The 9,840-nt window shown below is 41.3% G+C and overlaps 1 non-coding gene across 1 annotated transcript; it reads right to left on the bottom strand.

Moving 5' to 3' along the window:
• Positions 1–2,923: 2,923 nt before the first annotated feature.
• On the bottom strand, positions 2,924–3,031 carry LOC112719383 (small nucleolar RNA R71). The gene has a single exon (XR_003161687.1). It is a non-coding gene; the product is annotated as a small nucleolar RNA R71 (small nucleolar RNA).
• Between the last annotated feature and the right edge of the window lie 6,809 nt (positions 3,032–9,840).

The following is a 9,840-nucleotide window of genomic DNA, read 5'->3' as shown; positions in this document are numbered from 1 at the left end:
GTATAGGCTAGAACTGATGGCGGCATTCAAGAGAATCCGGAAGGTCTAACCTTGTCTGTGGTATTCTGAGTAGGATTCAATGATTGAATGACTGTGACGTGCTTCAAACTCCTAGCAGGCGGGGCGTTAGTGACAGACGCAAAAGAATCGATGGATTCTATTCCGGCCTGACCAGGAACCGACAGCTGATTACCCCATGCTGTGACAGAGCATAGGCAAACGTTTTCACTGAGAGGATGGGAGGTAGCCATTGACAACGGTGAAACCCTACATAAGCTTGCCATGGAAATGAGTAAGAAGGATTGGATGAAGACTGTAGGAAAGCAGAGAGACGGAAGGGAAGGCATCTTCATGCGCTTATCTGAAGTTCCTACCAATGAATTACATAAGTACCTCTATCTTTATCTTATTGTTATTTTCGTTCATCATCATATCAATTGAGTTTGCCTGACTAAGATTTACAAGATGACCATAGCTTGCTTCATACTAACAATCTCCGTGGGATCGACCCTTACTCGCGTAAGGTTTATTACTTGGACGACCCAGTGCACTTGCTGGTTAGTTGTGCGAAGTTGTGTAATGCCATGGTACTGAGCTACCAAGTTTTTGGGGTTCATGACCGGGGATTATGAGAGTTGTGAAAAGTATTGTTCACAATTTCGCGCACCAAGCTTTTGGCGCCGTTGCCGGGGATTGTTCAAGTTTTGAGCAAGCTTTTTGTCCGGTAACATCAGTGCCAAGATCCGGCAACAACACCAAGTTTTTGGCGCCGTTGCCGGGGATTGTTCAGTTTGGACAACTGACGGTTCATCTTGTTGCTTAGATTAGGTATTTATTTTTTTCGAAATTCTTGAAGATGAATTCTAGAGTTTCATGATGATTTGTTGAAGTCTGGCTGGCTGAGAAGCCATGTCTAATCTCATTGGACCGAGGTTTCAACTTATCATCACAAAAGCTTGTTGATTTTTATCAATCTTGCTTTTGGAGCAGTGATCTGCTAAGGCTTGGCTGGCCTTTGGCCATGTCTAGTGTTTTGGACCGAAGCTTTCTTTGAAAGCTTGGCTGGCTGTGAAGCCATGTCTAATTCCTGGACCGGAGTCTTAGACTAGCATTGCATGATTCCTGGAATTCTCATTAAGAATTTTGATACCTTTTTCCACTTAATTTTCGAAAAACACAAAAAAAATAAAAAAAAATCATAAAATCCAAAAATTTCTTGTTTGAGTCTAGTGTCTCATCTTAAGTTTGGTGTTAATTGCATGCATTCATTCATGTGTCTTAAGGATTTTCAAGTAGTTCTTGATGAATTCTTACTCTAATCTTTGAATTCTCTTGACTTGAGTATTTGTGTGTCTCATATGCATTCTCATTAGTGTCAGTAGTATACAAACTGCTAAGTTTGGTGTCTTGCATGCATTGTTATTTGATTCTTGTTGCATTTTGACTTTTCCTTATTATTAAAAATCCAAAAATATTTTAATTTGTGTCTTCTCAAGTCAATAATATAGAGAATTGAAGATTCAGAACATACAGCAGAGGAATTATACAGAAAAAGCTGGGCGTTCAAAACGCCCAGTGAAGAAGGACAGACTGGCGTTTAAACGCCAGCCAGGGTACCTGGTTGGGCGTTTAACGCCCAAAAAGGTATAGTTTTGGGCGTTAAACGCCAGAATGTGCACCATTCTGGGCGTTTAACGCCAGGATGGCACAAGGGGGAAGATTCTGTTTTTCAATGCAATTTTTTTCAGTTTTCAAAGTTTTTCAAAATCAAATCTTTTTCAAATCATATCTTTTCAATCAAATCTCTTTCAAATTTAATTTCTTTCTTTTTTCAAAGATACTTGCTACCAATTAATGATTTGATTCAACATTTCAAGTATGTTACCTTTTCTGTTGAGAAAGGTTTAATGTTTGAATCATATCTTTTCTTGTTAGCCAAGTTTTTAATTTTCAAAATCAAATCTTTTTAAAATGTTTTTCAAATCATATCTTCTCAATCACATCTTTTTAAAACCAATCATATTTTCTTAACCACATCTTTTTCAAAATAGTCTTCAATCAAATCTTTTTGATTTCTAATTTCAAAATCTTTTTCAAAAATCACTTTATTTCTTTCCCACTTTCATTTTCAAAAATTAAGTAATGTTTTTCAAAAATGTTTTCAAATTTTTACTTAATTTTCGAAAATCACTTCCCTTCTTCTCACATCCTTCTATTTATGGACTAACACTATTCCTTAATGCAAAATTCGAACTCCATCTCCTTTGATAAGTTCGAATTTTCTACTTCTGTCTTCTACTCTTCTTTTCCTCTGACACTTCAAGGAATCTCTATACTGTGACATAGAGGATTCCACATTTCTTGTTCTCTTCTCTCTCATATGAGCAGGAGCAAAGACAAAGGCATTCTTGTTGAGGCTGATCCTGAACCTGAAAGGACCTTGAAGAGAAAGCTAAGAGAAGCCAAAGCACAACTCTCTTTAGAGGACCTGACTGAATTCTCCAAAGAAGAAGAACACATGGCAGCCGAAAACAACAACAATGCCAACAATGCAAGGAAGGTGCTGGGTGACTTTACTGCACCTACTCCCGATTTCTATGGGAGAAGCATCTCTATCCCTGCCATTGGAGCAAACAACTTTGAGCTCAAGCCTCAATTAGTTTCTCTAATGCAACAGAATTGCAAGTTCCATGGACTTCCACTGGAAGATCCTCATCAGTTTTTAGCTGAGTTCTTGCAAATCTGTGACACTGTCAAGACTAATGGGGTTGACCCTGAGGTCTACAGACTTATGCTATTCCCTTTTGCTGTAAGAGACAGAGCTAGAACATGGTTGGATTCTCAACCTAAAGAAAGCCTGGACTCTTGGGAAAAGCTAGTCAATGCCTTCTTGGCAAAGTTCTTTCCACCTCAAAAATTGAGTAAGCTTAGAGTGGAAGTCCAAACCTTCAGACAGAAGGAAGGAGAATCCCTCTATGAAGCTTGGGAAAGATACAAACAATTAATTAGAAAGTGTCCTTCTGATATGCTTTCTGAATGGAGCATCATAGGTATTTTCTATGATGGTCTCTCTGAACTATCCAAGATGTCTTTGGATAGCTCTGCAGGAGGATCTCTTCATCTGAAGAAGACGCCTACTGAAGCTCAAGAACTGATTAAAATGGTTGCAAATAACCAATTCATGTACACTTCTGAAAGAAATCCTGTGAACAATGGAACTAGTCAGAAGAAAGGGGTTCTTGAGATTGACACTCTGAATGCCATATTGGCTCAGAAAAAAATATTGACTCAACAAGTCAATATGATTTCTCAAAGTCTGTCTGGAATGCAAAATGCACCAAGCAGTACTAAGGAGGCTTCATCTGAGGAAGAAGCTTATGATCCTGAGAACCCTTCAATAGAAGAGGTGAATTACATGGGAGAACCCTATGAAAACACCTACAATCCTTCATGGAGGAATCATCCAAATCTTTCATGGAAGGATCAACAGAGACCTCAACAAGGTTTCAATAACAATAATGGTGGAAGAAACAGGTTTAGCAATAGCAAGCCTTTTCCATCATCTTCTCAGCAACAGACAGAGAGTTCTAAGCAGAATACCTCTGACTTAGCAACCATGGTCTCTGATCTAATCAAAACCACTCAAAGTTTCATGACTGAAACAAGGTCCTCCATCAGAAATTTGGAGGCACAAGTGGGTCAGCTGAGCAAGAAAATTACTGAACTCCCTCCTAGTACTCTTCCAAGCAATACAGAAGAAAATCCAAAAGGAGAGTGCAAGGCCATCAACATGGCCGAATTTTGGGAGGAAGAAGAGGCAGTGAACGCCACTAAGGAAGACCTCACTGGACGTCCACTGGCCTCCAATGAGTTCCCCAATGAGGAACCATGGGAATCTGAGGCTCAAACTGAGACCATAGAGATTCCATTGGACTTACTTCTGCCATTCATGAGCTCTGATGAGTATTCTTCCTCTGAAGAGGACGAGTATGTCACTGAAGAGCAAGTTACTAAATACCTTGGAGCAATCATGAAGCTGAATGACAAGTTATTTGGAAATGAGACTTGGGAGGATGAACCTCCTTTGCTCACCAAAGAACTGGATGACTTGTCTAGGCAAAAACTGCCTCAAAAGAGACAGGATCCTGGGAAGTTTTCAATACCTTGTACCATAGGCACCATGACCTTCAAGAAGGCCTTGTGTGACTTAGGGTCAAGTGTAAACCTCATGCCTCTCTCTGTAATGGAGAAGTTAGGGATCTCTGAGGTACAAGCTGCAAAAATCTCACTAGAGATGGCAGACAATTCAAGAAAACAAGCCCATGGACTTGTAGAGGATGTTCTGGTTAAAGTTGAAGATCATTACATCCCTACTGATTTCATAGTCCTAGAGACTGGGGAGTGCATGGATGAGTCCATCATCCTTGGCAGACCCTTCCTAGCCACTGCAAGGGCTGTGATTGATGTTGATAGAGGAGAGATGATCATTCAAGTGAATGAAGAATCCTTGGTGTTTAAAGCTCAAGGATATCCCTCTATCACCATGGAGAGGAAGCATGAAGAGCTTCCCTCAAAACAGAGCAAAACAGAGTCCCCACAGTCAAACTCTAAGTTTGGTGTTGGGAGGCCACAACCAAACTCTAAGTTTGGTGTTGGGAGGTTCCAACATAGCTCTGAGCATTTCTGAGGCTCCATGAGAGCCCTCTGTCAAGCTAATGACATTAAAGAAGCGCTTGTTGGGAGGCAACCCAATGTTTTATAATTAACTATTTTCTTTTGTTAATTTATGTTTTTTGTAGGTTGATGATCATGAGAAGTCACAAAATTAATGAAAAAAGCAAAAACAGAATGAAAAACAGGAAGAAAAACAGCACACCCTGGAGGACGCACCCACTGGCGTTCAAACGCCAGTGAGGTTAGCTGTTGGGCGTTTAACGCCCAGTCTGGCACCATTCTGGGCGTTTAACGCCAGAAAGGGGCACCAGACTGGCGTTAAACGCCAGGAATGGGCAAGAAGCTGGCGTTAAACGCCAGAAATGGGCACCAGCCCGGCGTTTAACGCCAGAAATGGCTAAAAACGTGATTTTGTTTGCCATTTGGTGCAGGGATGACTTTTCCTTGACACCTCAGGATCTGTGGACCCCACAGGATCCCCACCTACCCTACCACTCTCTCTCTTCTTCACCCATTCACCAATCACCTCAACACCTCTTCCCCAAAAAAACCCTTCACCTATCAAATCCCATCTTTCTCTTCACCACTCACATCCATCCTTCATAAAACCCCACCTAACCTCACCATTCAAAATTCAAACCACTTCTCCACCCAAACCCACCCTCAAATAGCCGAACCCTACCCTTCTCCTTCTCCTATATAAACCCTCCTTCACTCCTTCATTTTCACACAACATACACACCACTTCTCCCCTTCTTGGCCGAAAACAAAAGCCATTCCCTTTCCCCTCATTTCTTCTTCTTCTCCTCTCTTCTTTCTTCTTTTGCTCAAGGACGAGCAAACCTTTTAAGTTTGGTGTGGTAAAAGCATTGCTTTTTGTTTTTCCATAACCATTTATGGCATCCAAGGCCGGAGAAACCTCTAGAAAGAGGAAAGGGAAGGCAAAAGCTTCCACCTCCGAGTCATGGGAGATGGAAAGATTCATCTCAAGGGTGCATCAAGACCACTTCTATGAAGTTGTGGCCTTGAAAAAGGTGATCCCCGAGGTCCCTTTTTCACTCAAAAAGGGTGAATATCCAGAGATCCGACATGAGATCCGAAGAAGAGGTTGGGAAGTTCTTACCAACCCCATTCAACAAGTCGGAATCTTGATGGTTCAAGAGTTCTATGCCAATGCATGGATCACCAAGAACCATGATCAAAGTGTGAACCCGGATCCAAAGAATTATCTCACTATGGTTCGGGGGAAATACTTGGATTTTAGTCCGGAAAGTGTGAGGTTGGCATTCAACTTGCCCATGATGCAAGGAGATGAACATCCTTACACTAGAAGGGTCAACTTTGATCAAAGGTTGGACCAAGTCCTCACAGTCATATGTGAAGAGGGCGCCCAATGGAAGAGAGATTCAAGAGGGAAGCCGGTTCAATTGAGAAGGCATGACCTCAAACCCGTGGCTAGAGGATGGTTAGAGTTTATACAACGCTCAATCATTCCTACTAGCAACCGGTCCGAAGTTACCATAGACCGAGCTATCATGATCCATAGCATCATGATTGGAGAAGAAATAGAAGTTCATGAGGTTATAGCCCAAGAACTCTATAAGGTGGCGGACAAGTCCTCTACCTTGGCAAGGTTAGCCTTTCCTCATCTCATTTGTCACCTCTGTTATTCAGTTGGAGTTGACATAAAGGGAGACATCCCTATTGATGAGGACAAGCCCATCACCAAGAAGAGGATGGAGCACACAAGAGACCCCACTCATCATGAGATCCCTGAGATGCCTCAAGGGATGCACTTTCCTCCACAAAATTATTGGGAGCAACTAAACACCTCTCTAGGAGAATTAAGTTCCAACATGGGACAACTAAGGGTGGAGCACCAAGAACACTCCATCATCCTCCATGAAATTAGAGAAGACCAAAGAATCATGAGGGAGGAGCAACAAAGACAAGGAAGAGACATTGAGGAGCTCAAGCACTCCATAGGATCTTCAAGAGGAAGGAAGAGCCGCCATCACTAAGGTGGACCCGTTCCTTGATTTCCTTGATTCTTTATTCTTCTGTTTTTCGAATTTTAGTGCTTATGTTTATCTATGTTTGTGTCTTGTGATCATTAGTGTCTTAGTGTCTATGCCTTAAAGTTATGAATGTCCTATGAATCCATCACCTTTCTTGAATAAAAACGTGCTTAAATTGAAAAGAAAAGAATTGCATGAATTTTGAATTTTATAACAGTTTAATTATTTTGATGTGGTGGCAATATTTTTGTTTTCTGAATGTATGCTTAAACAGTGCATATGTATCTTGAATTTGTGGTTCATGAATGTTGGCTCTTGAAAGAATGATGAAAAAGGAGACATGTTACTGAGGATCTGAAAAATCATTAAAATGATTCTTGAAGCAAGAAAAAGCAATGAAAAAAAAAGAAAGAGAGAGAAAGAGAAAAGAAAGAAAAAGAAAGAAATAAAGTTGTGATCCAAGGCAATAAGAGTGTGCTTAAGAACCCTGGACACCTCTAGTTGGGGACTTTAGCAAAGCTGAGTCACAATCTGAAAAGGTTCACCCAATTATGTGTCTGTGGCATGTATGTATCCGGTGGTAATACTGGAAGACAGAGTGCTTTGGACCACGGCCAAGACTCAAAAAGTAGCTATGTTCAAGAATCATCATACCTTACTAGGAGAATCATTAACACTATCTGGATTCTAAGTTCCTAAAGAAGCCAATCATTCTGAATTTCAAAGGATAGAGTGAGATGCCAAAACTGTTCAGAGGCAAAAAGCTAAAAGCCCCGCTCATCTAATTGATACTGATCTTCATAGATGTTTTTGGAATTCATTGCATATTCTCTTCCTTTTATCTTATTTGATTTTCAGTTGCTTGAGGACAAGCAACAATTTAAGTTTGGTGTTGTGATGAGCGGATAATTTGTATGCTTTTTGGCATTGTTTTTAGTGTGTTTTTAGTATGATCTAGTTAGTTTTTAGTATATTTTTATTAGTTTTTAGTTAAAATTCACTTTTCTGGACTTTACTATGAGTTTGTGTGTTTTTCTGTGATTTCAGGTATTTTCTGGTTGAAATTGAGGGACCTGAGCAAAAATCTGATTCAGAGACTAAAAAGGACTGCAGATGCTGTTGGATTCTGACCTCCCTGCACTCGAAGTGGATTTTCTGGAGCTACAGAAGCTCAATTGGCGCGCTCTCAACGGCATTGGAAAGTAGACATCCTGGGCTTTCCATCAATATATGATAGTCCATACTTTGCCCAAGATTTGATGGCCCAAACCGGCGTTCAAAGTCACCCTCAGAAATCCCAGCGTTAAACGCTGGAACTGGCACCAAAATGGGAGTTAAACACCCAAACTGGCATAAAAGCTGGCGTTTAACTCCAAGAGAAGTCTCTGCACGAAAATGCTTCATTGCTCAGCCCAAGCACACACCAAGTGGGCCCGGAAGTGGATTTTTATGTCATTTACTCATTTCTGTAAACCTTAGGCAACTAGTTTTCTATAAGTAGGACCTTTTACTATTGTATTGAGACATCGAGGGGTAGCTATCTTCATTTTATGCTATCTTAGATCATTGGGAGGCTGGCCATTCGGCCATGCCTAGACCCTGTTCTTATGTATTTTCAACGGTGGAGCTTCTACACACCATAGATTAAGGTGTGGAGCTCTGCTGTACCTCGAGTATTAATGCAATTACTATTGTTCTTCCATTCAATTCCGCTTGTTCTTGTTCTAAGATATCACTTGTTCTTCAACTTGATGAATGTGATGATCCGTGACACTCATCATCATTCTCACCTATGAACGTGTGACTGACAACCACCTCCGTTCTACCTTCGATTGGGTGAATATCTCTTGGATTCCTGATTGCGCGATGCATGGTTGATCGCCTGACAACCGAGTGCTCGTCTGACAAACGAGCCAACCATTCCGTGAGATCAGAGTCTTCGTGGTATAGGCTAGAACTGATGGCGGCATTCAAGAGAATCCGGAAGGTCTAACCTTGTCTGTGGTATTCTGAGTAGGATTCAATGATTGAATGACTGTGACGTGCTTCAAACTCCTAGCAGGCGGGGCGTTAGTGACAGACGCAAAAGAATCGATGGATTCTATTCCGGCCTGACCGAGAATCGACAGCTGATTACCCCATGCTGTGACAGAGCATAGGCAAACGTTTTCACTGAGAGGATGGGAGGTAGCCATTGACAACGGTGAAACCCTACATAAGCTTGCCATGGAAAGGAGTAAGAAGGATTGGATGAAGACTGTAGGAAAGCAGAGAGACGGAAGGGAAGGCATCTTCATGCGCTTATCTGAAGTTCCTACCAATGAATTACATAAGTACCTCTATCTTTATCTTATTGTTATTTTCGTTCATCATCATATCAATTGAGTTTGCCTGACTAAGATTTACAAGATGACCATAGCTTGCTTCATACTAACAATCTCCGTGGGATCGACCCTTACTCGCGTAAGGTTTATTACTTGGATGACCCAGTGCACTTGCTGGTTAGTTGTGCGAAGTTGTGTAATGCCATGGTACTGAGCTACCAAGTTTTTGGGGTTCATGACCGGGGATTATGAGAGTTGTGAAAAGTATTGTTCACAATTTCGCGCACCAGTCTCTATATGAGCCTCAGATTCCTTTGGATCCTTAATAGGAAACTCCTTCTTGCTTGAGGGACGTCCCAGGAGGTCTTCCTCACTAGGATTTTCGTCCTCTTCCTCCCTAGTGCATTCGGCCACTTTGATCAAATCAATGGCCTTGCACTCTCCTTTTGGATTCTCTTCTGTATTGCTTGGGAGAATACTGGGAGGAGTTTCAATGACTTTCTTACTCAGCTGGCCCACTTGTGCCTCCAAATTTCTAATGGAGGATCTTGTTTCATTCATGAAACTGAAAGTGGCCTTTGACAGATCAGAGACAATATTGGTTAAATTAGAAGTGTTTTGTTCTGAATTCTCTGTCTGTTGCTGAGAAGATGATGGATATGGCTTACTATTGCTCAGCCTATTGCGTCCACCATTATTAAAGCCTTGTTGAGGCTTCTGTTGATCCTTCCAGGAGAAATTTGGATGATTTCTCCATGATGAGTTATAGGTGTTTCCATATGGTTCACCCATGTAATTAACCTCTGCCATGGCAGGGTTCTCAG

This window comes from Arachis hypogaea, chromosome 10, assembly GCF_003086295.3.
Source record: "Arachis hypogaea cultivar Tifrunner chromosome 10, arahy.Tifrunner.gnm2.J5K5, whole genome shotgun sequence".
NCBI lineage: Eukaryota > Viridiplantae > Streptophyta > Magnoliopsida > Fabales > Fabaceae > Arachis > Arachis hypogaea.
This window is presented reverse-complemented; position numbering and strand designations above follow the sequence as displayed.